This window comes from Lonchura striata, chromosome 4 (genome assembly GCF_050655825.1).
Source record: "Lonchura striata isolate lonStrDom1 chromosome 4, ASM5065582v1, whole genome shotgun sequence".
Lineage (NCBI taxonomy): Eukaryota > Metazoa > Chordata > Aves > Passeriformes > Estrildidae > Lonchura > Lonchura striata.
The window spans coordinates 19514733-19536789 of record NC_140706.1 but is presented as its reverse complement, the minus strand read 5'-3'; the positions used below and the strand labels follow the sequence as shown (position 1 = coordinate 19536789).

At 33.0% G+C, this 22057-nt stretch overlaps 1 long non-coding RNA gene across 1 annotated transcript in view; it reads left to right on the top strand.

Moving 5' to 3' along the window:
- Nucleotides 1-16942, top strand: part of LOC144246118 (uncharacterized) — a 90085-nt gene extending 73143 nt beyond the window's left edge. Inside the window, exons 2-3 of the long non-coding RNA XR_013339801.2 lie at nucleotides 12639-12715; nucleotides 16928-16942. This is a non-coding gene — a long non-coding RNA (uncharacterized LOC144246118). The remainder of the gene's footprint in view (nucleotides 1-12638; nucleotides 12716-16927) is intronic.
- Nucleotides 16943-22057: the final 5115 nt, after the last annotated feature.

Sequence of the window (22057 nt, the reverse complement as noted above, 5' to 3'; positions counted from 1 at the left end):
ATGGAAAAGAGGGATGTTGCCTGTGTTGTTTGATTGTGTTGTTTCATTCTGTTATTGATGGGAAAGGCTAGGGCTAATTCTATACAAATGTCTACCTGCCACTTTGTCCTTTTTATACCTTCAAGACTGTTCAGAACTTTTGCTGTTTGGCTTCATGGATGGCTTTGTGATTAAGAACTTCAAGGATACTAATTTTATTGAAAATTAATTTCAAAGATGGTTAGATATTGCTGCAAATATTTTGCTTAACAAAACCTACCTGGTGGTTTAAAATATCTGAATATCTAATAGAGCACCCAAGAATTCCTATTCTGGGTGCGGAGCCTTAGTTCATCCCCCATCTAAGTGATTCTGAGTCCCTCATACTGGGTCTTATTTTTCTTTTTATTCCAATCTAAGATGCATTTCAATAAATCAAACTGTGTGGAAAAGAAATTGGAATTATATTTTACTAGCGGTAGTACCAATTATATAAAATACAGCAGCAACAGCAGTGATCCCTGGGAATTAAAAAGAACTGGATATACTCCCCATAAGCAGTGACAGCAAAACTTATTATTGTGTGGACATTCTGCAGTGAAACATTTTGAATATCTTCTGTGAAGCTTTTCCAATTTTTATTTTTAAAAATTCATGATGATAGATTATTTTTCTTTAAAGGAATTAAAGCACTTTAAAGAGCTTATGTTGGACTTTTTCATCGGAGAGGGAAACCTGGATTGTGTATTCACCTTCAAGAGTTGACATACTCTGGACATAATGAGACCTCTGGAAATCCTCAGTCTACTCCATTGTGAAAATCTCAGTCTTTAGATTTTTAGTTTGCTATACTCAATCTCTCATTCAGAACTGTTGTTTCCAATAGTTTTTAAATTACATAATTTTTACATATTCTTCAAGACATGTAGTTGCAGTTTTAATTATATGCACTTATTTTTAATAGTGCAGCTTTTGTTTTGGTGGACCACTCCATAGTTACAATTTGTAATGACTTTCTTTATTAAGGGTAATTGTACTTGCATTATGATCTGAAAGATTCAACTAAAGCTTACGTATCAATAAATGGGCTTTAAAAAGCGCAGTGGAAAGATGTAGAGAGTTGTATATTCCATTTGTTTTATGTAGCAGATGCTTGGGGAGGGTTATTTTCATATAAAATTGCCTGAGTAAACTTTTTAAACATTATATCTAAATTGCTTCTTTGAGGCTTTTTCCTGAAACTTTGTGGTTTGTTTTTTTAAAATTTCACCCCGTAGTAAATCTTTTGACCTGTTTTATAAATATTTGAAAATAAAATTAATATGATACATGAAAATACTGACAGGTCATCGACTACAAGAACACCAGGGAACATGGCACAAATTAGATCTTGATATGTTTTCCTACAATAATGTATTTCTTCTGCTCTCTGCAGAAGAAAAGGACATTCTTGTTTCTCTACACTGCTACAATTGCAACATTAAAATATTTGAATGTGTGAAAGGCCTCTTGAGCACAATCCCTTGTGAACAATCTATGTAGCAGATGGAAAAACACCTAGATTGTATCTGAATAAAGTATGCAGACTCCTGCCTCCAATTGAAGTCAATGGTGACACATCATTTTCACTCATATGGAAGAGTTCTTTTAGTAGAAATCTAACAGTAAGAGAAGTTAATTAAAGAATTATTTTTATATGAATAGGATTATGAGTAGGATTTGGAAAAGCACCTGAACACTTTTTGCCAGTGAAACAACTGCGTAATGAATCAAGGTTGCTTGCTGCTTTGAAAAACTTTCTATCAGGCTGTTTGAAACAGCAAGATAAGTTAAAAGCATCTATAGTTGTACTGTATTGTTGTATTGATATGTATTTTTAGGTGTATATATTTAATATGTGCATGTATATATATTTATGCATACATTATAGAAAAGATACAAATACATTATAAAAATTATTTTCTGTTTTATCAATGTTATTTAATGTGATGTCAATAGGGTTATCATGGAAGTTGCTGAAAAAATATTTCATATGTTCACCGATAGCAATTTTTTCAAAATGTTTTTAAAGACTCACAGCTTACCTTTTAGTTTTGTGGTTTTTATTATTATTATTTATTCAGGGAGAGGTGAAGGCAGTAAAAATGGTGTTCAAAGAGCCTAAAGAAATTTATGGGGACAGGACTACAGAAGTGGAATATATTCCAGGTTATTTGGTTTGGCTATTTAATTCCTTTTATACTGCTATCATATATATTTTTATAAGGTGCTTAAACTAAAGAGAAACTGTTTATTTAGTTAGTTACTCAGTACTCAGTCATTTATTAATGCATCCTCATACTGAAAAGTGTTTTCAGAATGTCTGACAATTTTTCATAATTTCTGATCACTTCTGCTCCTAAAAACTTCATTTTCCTAGGAAACTAAATAATAATTGTGCAGATTTTTTCAAAGAAGCATGACATAAAAGGTCTCCAAAACTTTGAAAAAATTATGTAAATCTTTTCCTGTCTATCCTGGAACCCTATTCTAGAACTTATCTTTACATCAAAAAAATTTCATTTTCCTGCCAAACAGGTGCATCCTGCAATCTCTGGAAAGTGAAATGATGATCAGACAATAATCTTATGTTTTCCCTTTATCTTCTCTTTCCAGCAGGTGAGTTAGACATCATGACGAAAATTATTGTTATTAATCCTGACGATGGTTTCCCTTTTTGAAATTTATTTATAATTGAATTTCAAGTCATTTTTATTATTTTAGTTCTCCATGTCATACAGTTATTTCTTGATGTTCTGTATTAATAATAGCACTTAATTTTATCATTATCAGCTTTCATTGTTACACTCTATTATCTCATTATAACTAATGAATTTATTAACCAAGCTTCATCCCAAAACTAATCTTTAACAACTTCATCAGTAATCTCATCTCATCTCATCTCATCTCTTTTTCAACACTCTCTCTTTCTGCTTCTTTTTTTATCTAGTTTACATGTTAAAGATGTTTAGCCAATATCTATTACTTTACTTATATTCTCATGTGTAGCACCATTTCAGGTAGTGGCTGAAAAAGAAAGTCATGTCCACTACATTCCAATGCCTAAAAGTAAGCCAAAGAAGGAAAGCTGAAATGACAGTTTCCATTAATCTGAGAAGAATTCTGTTCTGTCACTGCCACTTCAATAGCAAGTTGTTTTGCACTGTTACTGGGTAACCAGCCTATATGCTGTAATGCAGTCTGATTAAAACAAACAAACAAACAAACAAAAAAATCCAAACATTTTTATAACAAAATAATGTGAACCTCCATTTTTCCAAAAATTAAACCAACACAAAAAATAAGAAAAATCCAAAATACCTCTCTTATATTGGTCTTTAAATAATTGGTCTTGCATTTCATTTCTCTGTATACACATTCTACATGATGCAGAAGCCGAATCAGGCATGTTTGTTAGCTAAAATTTATTGCCTAATATTTTGAGGTTTGTAGCAAATTGGAGCAAACAGGTAACAGAAGTTAGTTTTCTATAGATGTAGAAATATGAGTAGAATATGAGTAGATAAATAAATCTCAATATCCATTGCTCATACATGTTTTCTCTGGTACTGACATCTGGATATTTTTGCTCATGTGTGATTAGTGGTAGCTCTAGAATATTAAAACCTGAAATATACTGTCTGTTTTTTTTTTTCCTCTACAAGTTTTACGGAAAATTTGCCATCCTCTACAAAATATAATAGGAAAGACTATATTTAAACTTAGCATGTAAAAATGATAAAGTTTGGTGGGGTTATTTTAGTTTTGAGTAGAATCTTTAGCAAAAATTGGTGTTGAACATGTGAGGGACTGAAAAATAAATAAAGTTTGGCTATAGATGTGAAGAAACTAACAAATAGATGATGTCTTACAAATATTCAGAAGAGGTTGGGAAGAGAAATGTGTATTTCAGGATGTGGTAAGGACTATTTTGGTAATGAAGAAATGAATAAAAAAACAGACCAAAAATCATTATAATAGTGTTTATTTATTCCTCATAATGTTAACTTAATAAAAACCAGATTTATATTTTTTTCTTATCAGAAGTCTGGTATAATAATAGTCTGTTTGTTGACATGTTGAATGAAAATGTTTATTCCCCTAAAGTAATACACATTTTCATTTTAAAACAACATTGTAGAAAGTTACATTATATTCAAAATGCTTAATGAAAACATCAAATTATGAGGATATTTTCATTGATTTCTCCAAGTTTTTATGTTGAAAATATTTTTCTTTTAAAAAATATATTAATTTTTTACTCTCCAGCATAGCTTTGAACATTCTAGTTGTATGTCGCTTTCTTTGGTTAAGCATTGTCAAGCAAAGTTCCTTACTGCAGATCACATTGGACTAGGGTATGTATTTTATCATATGGTTATCTGACTTCTGTAAAGCAAATAAAAGTAATCTAGTGACTGGAATTTAAATACCAGACTACAGACAAGTATTAAAATTAAAATATAACTATATAAATATACAAAATGTACAAATAATATATATTAAATACATAAATACATATTTTTAAAGTATTTTCAATAAATTGTTTCTTAACTGAGATAATATATGGCTTGAACTGCACCAAAGAGCCAAAGTTTTTCACTTTGAGGAAGATCAAAAAAATAATATATTAAAAGCAGAATAGCCATCAGGAAATTCTGCAGTGACTAGCATTGTAGAGGTGAAGCTGCATAGAATATTTTCTGGAAGTAAATTATTGTCTAGTAATTTTTTGGAGTCATCAGGCTTGACAAGAAAGGATGAAAAAAAAAGAGGAGATATTGGTAATTTGCATGTCTTATTCTGATATTTTCCTTTCCTGACAATAGCAATTAAAAAAAAAAAAATTAAAAGTTGGGACCTTGGACATTAGAAGAATTAAAGTAAATGCACAAATCAGAAATTAGCACAGCATAAGTGTTTTATCTACATACCTCTGTCTTCCTCAAAGGAATTTTAAGGAAGAGATGCATAAGAAGCAGCTGATACTACACATGCCTGTAAGTAGTGGAGTTATTCTTCTAAGGCATCTTTCTGACCATTTCTGCCCATTTTTATGTGGGAGCTGCAAAGAATAGTAAGCATAGAAAACTTCCACTAGAATATGACAATTCAGTCATATTTTGAAAAAAATATATTTTGATTTCACTTTACCTACACAAAAGCAGGATGAGGATTTCACTGGAGTTCATTTTATGAGTCATGCACTGAAGAATTCAGAATCGAAAGTCTTCAGAAATTAGACATTCGACTATACTAGGTACCTAGTATATTAAGACCAACAACCTTTTTTATAATCCTTCACTGTGGAGATAATGAAGTAAAAACCTTATGAAACTCTAGTGGATGAGTCACTACTGGGAAGTAAAGTGACTTCTATTCAAAGAGACTTCCTCAGGCATTTTCTTTTCATGACATATCAGTATTTCAACATGCACATATGGTGTTAAATAAAGCTCAGGTGTTTATGCCTGCCTGGTTTGACTTTTTGACTCTCCCTTTTCCATCAGATACAGTGGTTTGTCCCAAAATGCTTGGATAGTTCATAATATGTTTCTGATAGAGAAGTTTTTTAACATCTTAGTTTAAAAATCACTTTCCCTTTGATTTGATGGGTGATGCTGAATTTTCTAACCTCACTAAGAAAAATAAAGTGTAAAATGGGAATATTTTAATATATTGCTCTTAGGTTAGGAAAATATGAACTTAATACTTCCATGTCTTGAAGACTTTGCCCATGGTTTGGATAAATAAGATCATTCACACATTTATTTATAATTCTAGCAATATAGCATCTAAATTATAAGACACTTTACCATATAGAGCATTTGAAAAAAATAACAATAGCATATTTTATTATACTCAAAATATTATTTCATTTTCTCATTAAAAATATGTTAAATATACTTATTGAAAATACTTGCAGTTTAATAGTAATCACTAATTAAGTGAATTATTATGAATTTCAGACAGGGAATGATAGTTGTAAAAGCTGCACGTTTCAGAAGTTAGCTACTTCTTCCATCAGTTTCCATCAAATCCCACATATGCAGCTTGTCAGGTCCCATGAGCTTGTACACTTTCAGGCTCAAGGCCTCAAATCTGATTCCCTCTTACAGTGGGGGATTCTTCATTCTCCCAGCCCCTGCCTTTGCCTTCTATGACTTGGGTGGTGTGGCTGGAACAATTGCCAGTGAAGAGTGAAGCAAAAACCTAATTCAGTACCTCAGCCTTCTCCATACCCTGGGTAACCAGGAATCTCATTTATTTTCTGAGAAGACCTGCATTTCCTATAGTCTTCCTTTTATCACTGACACCTATAGAAGCTTTACTTGTTCCCCTTTATGTCCATGGCCAAGTTTAATTCCCCCCAGGATTTTAGCTTTACTGTCTACTTAGAAACCCTTTCTGTATTCCTCCAGGCTGTTTTTGCTTGCTTCCAATCTCTGTAGCTTCCTCCTTTTAGTGCTACGTTTTTTCAGGAGCTGTATGTTCACCCATGTAGCCATCTTTTTTTGCTCAACTTTTCTTTGATGAGATGCTTCACTCATGAGTTCCTAGGAAGTGATCCTTGAATATTAACCAGTTTCTTGGGCTCCTGTCTCCTCCAGGACTATATCCCATGGTACACTACCATGAAGAAAAGCCCAAATTCTGCTCTCATAAAATCCACAGTGAGCTTGCTGTGTGCTCTCCTCACTGCCATAAGGATCTTGAACAACACCATTTCATGGTGACCAAGCCATTCTTGAGCTTCACATTCCCCACCACTTTCCATTTCTGGTGAGAGCCAGGTCTGGCATACCATCTCTCCTTTTTGGCTTCTCTATCACTCAGAGAAAGAAGTTTTCATCAAAGCATTCCAGGAACCTCCTGCAGTATTTATGCCCTTCTTTCCTGTTCCTTCAACAGAGACGAGTGTGCCTGAAGTCCCTTATGAGGACCAGGGCTTGTGAACAGGTGGCTAGTCTGATCTCATTATAGAGGGCCTCATACACATTGTCTTCCTGGTCAGATGGCCAGCAGCAGTCCTCCACAATAATGTTTTCTGCCCTTGCCCTCATTTTAATCCTGATTCATAGGCTCCAGGTCAGCTATTTTTGAATTTCAGAATGTTGCGGATAGCCCTATGGTTCTGAAAGAATTCAGCATATTTGTTAACTTTAGTGAAAATATTTTTTAAACTAGAAAAAACACTTACTCATTGTTCATAAGATACCTTTCCATAAGATATGGTACTAAGCAACAATGGATAGGGCCAGCACACTCCCAAGAGCAACTACTTATGGAAATATTATGTTGAGAAAATAGTAGCTACAAATGCATAGCTAAGATAGAATCTGATCCAAAATGCTAAGGGAATGCTTGCTGGCTCCTTTTTTTGGTTACTAAGAGAATTAAGTTGCTGTGCTAAAAACTAATAGATGAAGAGATTGACTTGTGGTCACTTGGGTGTTATATGCTCAGCATGACAGATGTTCCCCCACTGGGCATTATCTCTGACAGCATTGCAAGGAGCACTTTTGCTTAGATAACAGTTGCTTTATTAACAGGATCATCTTTTAGGATTTAGAAAGTCTTCTCAAACCAAAGAGTTGATAGTTATATACCTGTCCAGGAATTAAACCGTGATTACTGGGTGTACACTTTAAGTGTTGGAAATGTACAAAAAGCTAATCTAGCAATAATAGTTGAAGATTTTATTCTTTTAAAAATATTTTTCTATTATAGAAAGAAAGAGAATTTTACCATGTGTATTCACTTCTGCTTTAAGTATTTGGTTCATGGGTCAGAATGCCCACTTAGCCCAACCATTAGGGATGAATCATTAATATATGGAATGTCAAGGCTGTCACATAGAAGAATCTCAGTAAGATGGAGGAATGAATCTACATGTTCCTCATGGATTTAGCAGACATCTGAAAATCTTGCATCTGAGACAGAACAACTGTCTGCAGTAATGTAGGCTGGGAAAACAGCTCTTCAGAAAAGAACCTATGAGTCCTGGTAGACTAGAAACTGAAAAAGTCAGCAATGCGTGCTTAAGATAATTGCCCACTGGGCTGTGTTAACAAGACCATAAACAACAGCTGAAGTGAAGTGCTTGTTCCTTCTACTCAGCATTCATGAGGTCAAATCTGAAGCACTGTCCAGTTTTGTGGCTCCCAGTAGAAAACACATAAACTGTAGTCCAGTGGAGTGCTATTAAGTTTGTCAGGAGTCTGGATCACAGGTAAAGTGAGAAGAAACTGAAGGAGATTATTTTTTTTTTATTATTCTTCAAGGATACTTAAAGGAGGGCAAACTAATTACAGTGGTCCAAAAAGCTGGATCCAGACACTTAAGTACATGGCAAAAGGGCAAGGAATAATGGTAACAGGTTGCAGCAGGGAAATCCTGATTGAAGGAAAAAGCCCTTCAGAGTGATGGTGATGTAGGTTGTACAAAGAGGCTGGAAAACCTTCCTCTTAGAGATTTTCAAAACTCAGATGGATATGACCATAACCAACCTGATCTTACTTTCAAATCAGCACTGCTTTGAGCATAAGGTCAAATTAGACGATCTCCAGAGGGACCTTCCAACATAAATGCAATTCTGTGATCAGCATAAAAAGTGGCAGGTTCATCATCTTCCTTACAAGCTGTTCTTTAGATTTCAGTTAGATACACCAATGGAAGTGTATGTGAAAAAATGCACGTACTCTTTTTTTGACATTGCTCTTGATTAAATTGGCATTCAATATCACAACTGGATCTTGAAAAAAAATGGCACCTATTTTTTCTCTTTTTTCTTTTTTTTAGCTAAGAAAAAGAATAATTTTTATTCCCTTAGAAATAAACATAAAAACTGGATAGTAATAATAATAAAAAAAACAGGATCCTTTACTAAGAAGAATAATATTGCTATGTATTTAGATGTACCTTAGAAAGAGGATTGATACTTCTACTGTACTGTATAACTTGTAATAACCAAAATGGATATAGAGATGAACTGCACTTAATAATTAGTTTTGATACTAGTCAGACATGATATAAATGTTATTTACTTATTTATTCTCTACCTCCTTAAGTTGACCTTACCAGTTACTACATAAATGTATTTTTCACTTAAAAAGCAGCAGGAAGAACTTGAACATGCTACACTGTAAATAGAAAAACAGTAAGAACATATAAAATAATGAAAAGCAGAGATATGTTGTAGAAAATAATTAGGCTTATGGACTTCCACTGCTGAAGGGGAGAGGGTGTGATGGAAAGAGAGGTAGGAAAGAAGCTTTCACAAAATTGTATCCAACTAAATGGAAACAGCTTGACTAAATGAGTAAAGAAATATATTTTACAGGCACTAAATCTCATTTGTCCTGAGGAATGTAAAGCATTTCAGAGATACAGATTCTGATTGAATAGACACCATTGGAAAATAAACCGTGTGTAATGAATAGATTCAATGGAATCAGGCAGCTTACTATGTACCACATACTGAAAATGAGTTTTCAAACAAATGAAACCAAATTCCAGCTACCAATTTAATTCCTGGTGTGTCTGTGTGACACATACCATTAAGTCCATATAGGATGTTGGTGCTCAAAACAGTTAAGTTCTTTTAGCTTCAGAATATTAATTTGTATCTATGACTTAGAGTAGAAACAAAATAAAGTTCTGTATACAATTCAGCAGTGACATCATAGGAATATTTTCTACAGAATTTTATCTATGTGGTTTTTCACTTTTACATCAACATAGATCTTAAAATATCTGAGTCCCATACAACTCTGGAAAAGACATAAATGAACGCAAATGGAAAAGAACCTAACCTGAAAATTATGGCACACTAATGGTCTTTTGCAATAGACTGGCTAAACAAATTCTGAGGAGAAAAAACCCCAAAACAGTAGGAATACATGTAAAGTAAAGGAAATAATATATCACCTTTTTCATAAATACTAGTTAGAACATGTTTTCTGACATTTTCCTATGTTACATTTCTAACCATTAATGTGTAGCCTCAGTGTCCAAGTACTGCAACAGCTGATCAACCTGATGTAAGTCCAATCAAAGTGGGCTTGTTCCTGAATGTATATCATTATATATCTAAACATTAAAAGGGAAATCCAAATAAATACACAACAATGTAGAATGATAATGGAGTTAATGTGTATTTAATGGCTGATGCTCAGGAGAAGAGGAAGAGTTGTGTGTATTTTATTAGTTACTTGAATAGATTATTTAAAATATCTTGAAATTGTAGCATTTTAGATTCAAAATTTTATGTACCTTAAAAAAGAATCTTTCCACAAAGTTTAACCTAGATATTAGAGTATATTAACAGAAGATGAATAAGGAATTATAGAAAGAAACAGTCCTTCCTGCTGAAGTGCAGCCTGTGATTTTTTAAAAAGGTATTCTTTGCTTTTTGTGACTGTATAGCTGACATTTATTGATAAAATTGCTAAATCACCATGATTATTTGTCTATGATGCATTCAAAGGTATTTGGCTAGACTCCAATTATTTATATGACACTGACTGAAGATTTAACAATTACACAAATAATCTGAAATTAAATTAGAATTTTCTTGCTTTTACCTTCAAACATTTGCTGTCTAACTAGGTCTACCTGTACTATCCTCTTCTTTGCCAATGAGTTTTTTTTCAACCTGTTAATGGAGTATTTCTTATTACCTAAGAAATATTGCCAGGTTGACATCCTTGCATGATGTGAACAACTTGGAAAGGCTGGTAAATATATTTGTTACTTCAGGGGGAGATTGTCACACATTTCATATCTTGGCATTTCTGGTCTATAGCTCATCTCAAAGGCAGCAGCTTAAATCTTTGTCATAGCCATCTGTTAGCTGTAACACTTCAGTTGCAACATATAAAATTTTGTTTACAATAATTTTTTTTTTATTATATGGATTATTTATAATTGCCTATTGCCACTCCACCAGGAGTGCATCTTTCTGTATTTCAGTGACATCTACACTATGATGACATTAAATATTTTCTGCCTCTGCTCTCATGGAAATCTCAGGATTGCTTTTTAGAGGATCTCATAGCTTTCTTCCGGGTGATAATTTTAAATTCCATCAAAGAGGTCTAGGCTTTACCACAGCTTGTAAGTGATGAAAGAGTTGCAGAGCTTATTAGTACCATTTGTTGCAAGAACTTCTATACCTTTTGGGGAAAAAAGAAATATATTATGTATATTTCTGTTTGGGAATTGTAACATCCCTACTTTGGAGCTATCAATTGTGAAAAAAGTAGCAAGTATTCAGAAGTCCCTTTGAGATGCTGCACTGAATGGTAATATGATATGAATTCTTCAGACTGAATATTGTCTTATGCAGGTTTCAAAATTCAGGAAGGGAGTTTGAATTCCTATCAAGGTCAGTTGAATTTATGGAGCTAATCCATCATACTTTCTAACTGACAGTTTAACAAACACAGAAAAAATATTTAAAAATTCATGAACTGTTAATAGTCTCTCTGAACGGTAGCAATACCATATATACTCTATGGTATATTAAATTTGCATTATTTAGTATTTTCATTTTCTTTATGCCTTTACAAGCAATGCAATAAAATACTAATTAAAACCCACATTTGCCACTGAGGAAACTAAAGATCTGTCTACAGTTTCAATGATTAATTAACTTCTGTATATCCTTAGGTAAGTTGTGCCTCCAGACATACTAATCATAGGTATAGATATACACTTTCAGTCATGGGTTGCATTGGTGGGAATGTGTAGAAGCCAACTCAAAAAAGAAACAACTAACTTTCCTGTCATTGAAGCAAGAGTCCTAGAAATAATACCTTGGTGATATTTTTAGAAACCACATAGAGGAACATTTGAGGATTTGAGGTTGAATGACCCTTCACATCTGGTTATAAACCAGACACAGTGCTTGATCCAGTCTGAGTATGCATTCTGAGTTTGGACTTGTTACTCTGGGGAGAGGAATGTAGACTCGGACAGGGTTATGATGCTTAATGGAGATTTTTATTGATATTTTACTTCTTTTTTTTCTCCTGAGAGTCTCTTTGGCACATGTCCAAGTTTATCATCCTCTACTGTTCATTAGTTTCTGTATTAAGAAAATAAAATATTGTGCACTAACTAAACAGAAATATAATGTAGCTGTAGCAAAGAGGCAAGCTAAGCAGCATATAAAGAATGGCTCTCAGAGGGGATATTAAGGGCAGAGTGGAGATTGGTTTAAATTTCTTCAGAAGCTGGCTCTGTACTGCTCCATTTTGAGTTTTATGTTTTCTCTTGGGAAGTCATAACACTTGCAGTTAAGTACATATGTGCTCTATAAAATAATCTTCAAACTAGATGTCAATCAGTCAATTCATGTTAAAAAAAAAAGAAGGAAAAATATACAAAATTGCTTTTATTTTACAATATTCATGACTTGGAAAATTTAGATCAAAATGTTTTGAAGTTCTTTCATACTACTCAAATAAAACAACTGCAAAAACATTTTGGTAGAGTTTTCTCACAGTTCAGAATCTAAGCATGTATATTTTGCTATAAAATTCATTTGGCATTTTTTTTTTTTTAATTATCTATAGAGATTGAGAAATTCTTGTGATTGTTCATTCACTTCCTAGTTCTTGGGGGAGGAAAGAAAGTGATCAGCAAGAAAACAAAACAGTGAAGAAAACCAGTACAGCAAACCAAAACTCTGGTATGAACACTTCTATGTATGCTTCTACTCTAAATTACAGACCCTACAAACTAATTCCTTTTGTTCAGGTATTAACTGAAATTAAAGTTAAATTTAAAAAAATAAGGTCTTATATGTTCATTTGAAGAGAAGTTATTCCTTTCTAGATCCCATATGAAGAAATAAATATGTGGATTATTTAGACCACGTTGCAAGTATTCTTTTTGCTGATATGTCCAATATGGTGTTTGCATTGTGGATTTATACCTTACACTGATCTTCATCCAGTGTCTCTCATCTCAGAATATTTTGATTTCTATCATTTTATATAGGTAGTGTAATACTGAAATTTAATAAAGAAATTTAAAACAATAAAGTTTTATCTTTTTATGTCTTCCTGAGAAACAGAGGATAAAATTTTAAAATATTTTTTTTCTTTTTTTACCAAAAAAAAAAAATCACAAATAATTTACTAATAAGTTCAGATTTAACACAAAAGTAACAAAAAAATTTAAATTCCCTTTAATTATTAAAAATCCAAATAATGTACTTTGAAATATATTTTAAAGTATTTTTATAAGTTTTAGTAATCCATTTCTCAGCTCCTTGAATATAAACGAAAGACTGTTTTGACCACTCATTGACCACTGATTATCCTTCAAGAGAAATCAACACAGGAGGCACCAAGGAAATGTAGGTTTAAGTTTAGATTGCTACCTGAATCTGCAAACTTTCACTTCCTCACTAGGAGACTAAGGAAAATATTTTTTTTTAATTTTGGAAATGGGGCAGTAAAATCTTAACTACAAGTATGGAGTGGTTCATAAAGAGCAAATCTGATTAAAAAATGACACTGATATCAGGAACATAAAATCATATTGCCAATAATAGCACCATAAATGAGATGGGATAGCAGGTGATGGATGCAAACAGAATAAATTTATCACACAGAAAAATGTGCCATCATCACACTTATTATGTTATGCTCTTGTTAAACAAAAATTAGCATGAACATTAAAAAAAGAAAAGAAATTCCTTGGCTATTCCTTACCAAGTAACTCTTTAAGGTGTGGTGACCCTTTCTATAGAAAGTACTTCTGAAATTCAGTTGCTTTTATGTAAATTTAGAAATATATCATTAGATATATCTAATATATGTTTTTCTAATATATTTTTCTTCCTAATATACCTTGATAAAGTCTTTATTTAGGAAAGAAGATATGAGATAATAGCTAATCCAGAAGATGTAAGTAAACAGGGTTTTTACTGCTATGATAATTATAAAAGAGGAAATATTTTTATATGACTAGCTTGTTTCAGAGGCACTAACCTCAAGTATAAAATATAGTTGGATTAAATAATTGTGCACAGAATATTTTCTCAGGATTCACTCCTGAAGAGCCAAAGCTATTCCTTTAGAAATAAAAACCTGTATGTTTTATTTCTTTTGCGCCATGGACAAAACGCCTTATTGTTTATAAGTACTTAGATATTGATTTACTGGTAGTGCCATTGGTGCAACCACTTCTCATTACCATGTTTTTATATAGTAAAATGTGTATATTTGTGAGAAATATATTGAATTAAGATCACTGATAAAATGATGACAAGTGTTTACCTTTTTATTATTTTCACTTGTTTTTCAGCTGCCTATCTCCCCAGCCTATGCCAACAAAGTTGACAAATTAAGTCAATGACAAACTCAATGACAATTCTCATTGCCCATCTTCTTCTTCCTGGCAGAATTGGTGTTTAATCCATTGACTTACTGACAGTTTTTAGAGAAAAATGTAGAACCTTATTTCTAATAATAAGATTTTTACTCCCGTTCAAAAATTCTGTTGAAGTTATTAATTCAAACTTTTTTTATATATGTGGGCTTTACACACCTTTTTAAACAATCCCTAAAAAGGAAAAATCTAATTTTTTTTTCACACATTTTTGTGTCAAGAAAAAGAAGAAAGGAGTTTTCCTGAAGAATGTTTATTTTGTTTTCGTTCTTCATTATCTTTAATGCTGAAGAATTGCTGAGTGACAGAATAGGAATGAGGATCAGATCTGGGCAAAAGAGCATCCTCAGGAGATGTTTCTTCAGAGAAGTTCCAAATTCAGTTGCAGTAAGAAGGATGAAGGGTTCATTAGCATGCAGTTATATTAGAATTTATTCAGCATTAATCAGAGCTGTGTTCAGTGAAATATAAATAATGTAAAAAAACATCCACACCTTTTACTTAAAAATTACCCATGTTTTGTCCTGTGGATGTCATGTAAGGCACAGAACAAAGAGAAGAAACTGAGAGGCAGAGATGACGAATAGAGAACTCTAATTATAATAAAATTTTCACTAAACAGGGACATAACTACCTTGTAATTTATTTTGTTATAATCAACTGACAGTTGGTATCGAAGTAGTTCACTAGAACGAATTTATGAAGACAAAACTAGGGGATTTACTGATGTAAATAAGAGTAAAAATGTCAACAACATAGAACAAGTTCAATCCCTCTCATGGATACCATGTTATGATGGCATTATTGGACTTAAGTGCTCAATCTCTCTTTAAGAGAAATTGCTTTAACTGACTTTGTATTGACTAAAACTATACAGAAAATGAATTCTTTGGTGCCTTTGCTTGTAGCTTTTTTCGCTTATATTTTCTAAACTTTCTAGATGTTGCTGCTGAGAGCTGTCAGAATGCAAAAGAAAAGCAATGAAAAGGCTTGCAAAGTTTCTGCTAAAGATGCTTACTGTGCTAATACTATACAGTCCCCAGTGATCCTGTCCTCTATCAGAAATTATATCAAGAGTCACTTTGTGAGAAAATATCATGAAAGACATTTTTTTCCATTGAGATTCTCACTGTATTAGCTGATTGGAGAAGTAGCAGCAGTAGGTAGGAGTTTATAGCAGGAGATAAAGAGCAACAGCTGCTTTAAAAGCTGCTGCTTTGATCCATGAGAAATGGATCCATTGTTACACTGAGAAGTACCCTTACTTTTTTTGTATGCTTATGTATCCAGAAGAGTAACATGCTCATACACCTATAAGGATTGCCTACACTACCTCAAATTGTGAGTCTTAAAACTGAAGAACAAATCTGTTCCACATGAACTAAACATCAGACTGTTATAATTTCTCTACAGATGGATAATAGTCAGGTTTTAATAGACAGTGGAAAAACATATAAAAAACCCTAAAGCCCAAAACTTTAAAGCCCTAGCTAATAAGAAAATGGGAAATGTTAGACCTCAGTTATTCTCCTGTAAAAGTTAACATAAGCATTCAGAAATTTCTCTGTGAAGCCCTGCCATCTCTTTAGAATGGTTTCATTGCTTGAAGGTCCCTCTGAAATAATTTGAACAATTAGAAATTCAAACTGAGTTGAGCAACATGTCCAAAACAAGATTTTAGTTTTTAGTTAGGCAAGAAGGTGCTGATTTTGAAGATTTGACCATGGATGTGAATTGCTATTTGTGCTGACTGTGTAAGCCACAGCATAACAAAGAAACAGAAACATAGGGCAATGTGGGCAACAGAGTACTAAAATCAGAGCTAAAAAATCAAGAATTCTTTTAGGGAAGCTAATCATAGCTTATAACTCCTGTCATATTATTTTATTTTTCACATATTGAATATTTTAATAAAACAGTTAAAAAAGAATATTTTAGTATTTCGCATCCTTTCAAACCCATCTCCCTAATTTTATCCTGGACTCATATACAGAACACAAACACACAAAGCATCAGTTTTTAATAAGAATAAACAGAATAATAGATAAGCAGTCACAAAAAACTGTGGTGTTATTCTGTCTCAGGATATGTTGACATAAATCATTAGCAGTTTGTTTTTTAAGTTTGGCTTATTTGTTTATTTCTTTAATATTTTAGATTCCTAAAATATACATATAACCTTCAAATAACTACAAAAAATAAAGAATGGTTTTACTTTATTTTTTATCCTTGGTGATTTTCAGCCTTTTTACTTTCTCATAACACTGTTTCCCATCTTCCTCTTGAGAACAACATATTTTTTTGTTAACAATTGGTTATGTCCTAAGGGGACAAGCACTTCTGCAGATAGCAGTGGACACTGACATTTCATATCTTCTCACTCCAAGGGAACTGACTACTCCTTTGTTTCCTTACTTATGCATTCCATCATCAAATTAATAAAGAATCTGGAAAGGAGTGTTGTAACTACCTGTTCTAAGCTTCCCATTTCTCCCTCTTTTAGTGGCTGGGGATCCAAGACTCCAAGGATCAACTCAGATAAGACACAGCATTGATTCACACAGGAAGAACTGTGAGAAAGTTTGCAGAGATATAAGGTAAGAGTTAGGATTGTTAAAATGGCATTATTTGGTGCAGAAGGATTCAGGAGAGAAAATACCTGCATAGAAGGTTATAAAATGTTAAAGAAAGGAAGGGTAGTTGAGCAAGTGCAGAAACAATGACTGGGGTCAAGTTATCAGTGTTAACAGAGAGAGTGGGTGATGCCAGCTGAGCAATATTAAAGTCTTGGTCTGGTGTTTGCAAAGGCTGATGCTTCTTCTCTCAAATGATGCCAGTCAGGGCAGCAAAGACTGCTTGGATAGCAGGGTGAAAAATCCATTAATCCTAAATCCAACATTTTCCTAAAGTAATTGGAGTAATTCTCAAAAGAGGAATGAACACGTGTTTTTATGATCTTTACGTGCTTTTCCTCCCAAGATTTCAAAAGTGTTAAGTGCAAAAAATTGCTTCCAGTGAATACAACAGATTATGCATAGTTATCCAACTACAAATATTGTGCCACTGAAATAGAGCTAAAAGGTTCTAAAAATTATAGAAAAATTATTAAAAATTAAGAAAACAGAAGAATCTCCAATTATTATGCTTAGGAGGTTGCTGTTCTTCCTAGTCTATTTTTTTGGGTTCATTTTTTTTGCTGATCCACCACAGTCTTTCATTTAACTAGATAGTCTTCCTCCTGTAATCACTAGGTTTTTCTGTCACATCTCTTTTTATACTAATTACTAGGCATATAGGTAGCTTTACAGGGTTTCAGAAGGGGTCTAAAAATCCTAAATATTCCTTTACAGGATCAGGCTAGACCTGGAGGCATATACAGAAACTGTTAGGGGCTCAGTTTTCAAAACCTGAAAGTCTTCAGCTGTTCCTATGGTAACCAATTAGATCACTGGATTGAGAGGTACAGCTTGTTCTGAAAAGGGAAAGTTTTAAAACCAGGGATTTTATACCAGTTGAAATACTGAAATAGACTGCTATCACAAACAGTAGGCAAGTACTCTTTGTTGCTTTCCTCTGCTTCTCCTATTGAGTTAGTTTTCTCTCTTTACAGTTGTTATGGCTTTGTGTGATTTGATCAAGTAGCCATGCTTTTGAACTCGATTGGCCAGCCTTTGACTTGCATATATAGAATTCCACAGGTCAATTATATGAATTTCCTCAGGTGGGTCTTTGAACAATTCTAAGTCTGAAGGAAATAGTCTTGATAACACCTTTGCGTATAGACTAAATATGTATTAAATTTAGTCTTATCATTCAGTTATACTGTTGCAAATTTTGTGTCCTCCATTGATTAATGAACTACTGCAAAATATTTCTTCACCTCAAACCTATTCAAATCCATAAACAAAAGTAAGAGGGTTATTTTTGAAAAAAAATATATTTCAAACTGTAAAAGTATCTTTTAATACATAATTTATGATTAACAAAAATGATTAATAATTAAAATATAATAGGATTTTTTTAAGATCAGAAGATTAATTTGTATTTTAAATACAGAAGTCTCTCTGTGTCTGCAATCAAATAGTCAGGCTTGTTCACCATAAGTGTATGTGAAAGAGGCAACATTCTCACCTGTATGGTACAATCTTAAATGGATCATATTTATCAAGTAAACAGAACTGTTAAATCACACAGTACAACAACAAAGCACAAGAATAACTCAGTAATACTGAGCAGCATTTTTTTACTTCTTGCATATGACCTTACATGTCTCTGTTCTGGTAATATACTGGAAGATGGGTGTTCTGTCTGAGAAAGGCCACATAATTGCTCCCTCAACTTTCTTTCATGTTGAGTGACCTCACAAGATGTACCTATGGCTAATAATTTTTGATGAAATCCAAAAATGGATTTGGAAAAACACACAAGGTCGCCCTGGATGCTTCTCCTGAGATATCTGATGAACTCAGGTGGCTAGCAGGCAGATACGGTATGCCCCTTCAGGGAAAATCAGTTGTCAGAGATGGAATGCATCTGTGCTAGAGAGATATCCAAATTAGTTAAGAATTAAGAAGAAATTAAGAGTAAACAAAATTAGATTTTATGAATATATTCCATGTCATCCCTTCTATCACTTCATTGGTCTTATTGCTCTCTCTGCACCATGGTTTTGATAATGTGAAATGAGCAGAGCTACAGACGTGTGAAACTGGGTTGAGATAACAGAATCCCTTGCCTAGAGTCCTTGTGTTTTTCTGATTCTTAAAGGACAGAGCAGAAAAAAAATGGGTAGTTGTAGTATACGGGAAAATGTCCTACTGTTTCTAAGCAGTGACCTTGTAGACAGCTTCAGCCCTTCTGTAAGAAATTCTATTTAATGATTTTATACATTTTTTTAAAAATTCATAGAATTTTTAAAATCCCTAAGCATTGTATATATGCTAACTCAATCTTGGAAAAGAAAACAAAAATCAGAAATTAGAAAGCAGATTTTTTCCGTCTATAACCAATTTGACAACTGATAAAAGCATATGAATATACAAAAAAGAAACACTCAGGAACATGCAGATTTTCTATTGGTACATTTTTCTATTCCTCACATGGCAGAAAAGGAAGTAGTCTCCTATTGTAGATTCTCTTCAGTGCAAAAGATAATCTACTGGGTACTGGAGTTCTCATAATATAAGCAACCCTTTTGTGACTTTCTTTTGCTGTAGATTTGTAATGGTCCAAGGCATTTTAATAATTAGTCTACAGGGAGCCTTAAAGACTAGGGCAACTCTTAATTAATTGATTCCCCAGTACATTAGTTGACCAAGAGACATCAAACCACATTTTAGCTTGGAGGGTATGTGAACTCAGAGGAAATCTCATTTTTAGCTACTGTGGTGCTGCATTTTTTCCTTCTAGCATAATGTGGTTGTAGAAAAACACTTTGTGCCATTCTGTCCTGTTGTAACCAGAAGCTTTTATTTTCAGTAGAATTAATAATAAATGAAGATGTCAATTTCAGCATATTTTTAAGGTGCAAAAATTATCGTAGGATATTGTTCATATGTGGTTAAAACAGTAAGAAGTGATTTTACTTAATTTTTGCTATTTCTCTATTGTGAATTTCTGATGTTTAAAAAACCCTGGACCTGTTTAAAATACATGAAAATATACTGATATTTTTAGCTACAGTAGGTTTTAATTAGAAATATTCTGTACTCCTATGATTTACTGAGGAGTACTGAGGACAGTATTCTAGTATATGATTATACTTCAACCATGCTTTATAAGTATTCATTTTGTACTTTGTATTCTATTCTTGCTTCTTATCAAGATTTGTGGTAAGTCTTAATAGCAGAAGAAAAAAAACTTAACTTCCTGAGGCAGCCTTTCTCTTTTCATTTCTATGTTAATATTCACATATGCAGTAATACTTTTAATGAAGTGAGTGTTGCTTTAGGAATATAATCCTGAGGTATCTAAAGCTGTGTAAAACTAATGATTATCACTGAATTGCATGTAGTGACACTGTGGGCAGCCTAACAGTGATGAAAATGTCAGTATAATCACATAGAATTCATGTGAAAGACAAAGCTATTCTATAAGGTGCATATGCTTCTGAATAAACATTGTTAGCAACAGAATCTATTAAACACACCTGTTTTTATTCTTTAAAGTGCGTTGTTTTGATGTTGGTATTTTTATCATTTGCAGCTGATTTCCAACTAAATGTATGAAAGGTAAATTTAAATTAAGTGATTTAAGAGAAAAATCACTGGGCAAAGAATTTGAATCTAAGCTGTGACATGAAGATACTGTTTAGCTCTTGGGGGATGCAATTTGTCTGTCCCAGTTGCTGAATGTTTTGGAGAACACACTTTCCTTAATATGCATTCCATTAGAATTTTAACCAACATCTTTAATGTTACAAATAAGTACAAAAGTAATTGTAACCAGGTTAATCAAACCTTCAGCTGGACACTTACAGATCTCACTGTCAAGGAAAGGATACTGATTTAACAGTTGCACAGGATCTAAACCAGTAAGAGAACTGAGAACATAAATGCTTTTGTGATGTATAAAATTATAAAGTATTAGGACATTTCCTGAAAAGGCATTTTTTTAGCATTATGGAAAGAATTAGCTATATCTATTTGTATTGCACAGCGAAGCATCATAAGAACTCAAAAATTGTATCATTAGTAACAATGCACACACATTTGTTCCTGCTATTAAAGTAAAATTTAATTCACCTCATTAAAACACTTCCCTTCTATTTCAATAATGTTGCATGTATACAAAAGCACTGCATTTTATAGTGGATTCAATTTTTTATATTATTAATCCCCTTTTACAAAGGAAAATTCAATCTCTTAAAAAATCTAGATGTAGTCATTTAATTTCTATAACTATAAATCTTTAATAACAAATGAGTTTTAATTAGTTTCTGTCCTTGGCCATGTACAAGAGGAAGGAATCATCTTTCAATTTATCTATCGTTAGGATATACAGAATTAAAAAGTCCCATATGCTTAGGATGTTCAGACTATCTTTCCAACTTAATAGACATTGACTCATAAATTTCTAATATTTTTCAAGTGTTTCCCTTTGTTGCTGTTTTACAAGAGAGGCCATTTTTTTTAACTTGATGGGCTGATGGGATAACACTAGAAAATAATTCCAGTAGAATATATTCTGAGTAGATATACTCAGCTACAAACTGAATCGTAATCTCCAAACAAATATCCCCAAACTTAGATTGCTTGAAACTTTTCAAATTTCCAATTTACTTTTATTTGGAGTATAAAATTAATGGGTGTTGGGTTGATATATGGTCCAATTGAATTCAGGAATTAAGGAACAGGTTTGATTAATCCCCATCGTTACTTCATTTTATATTTTACCATTCTCAGTTTGTCTGTAGTTTCATAGAGTCCTGTGGGTTGCAAGACACCTCAGGAAGTTATCCAGTCCAGCCTTAGGCCCAGCAGAGGGTCGGACCAGGTCTGTCAGGTCTTTGTGCAGTCACTCTTGCACACTTCCCTGCGTGGAGACTGCACAACCTCCCCGGCAGTCCCTGGCAGTCTGTCTCACTGTCCCATCCCTGGAACCATTCATGGCCAGGCTGGATGGGCTTTGAGCA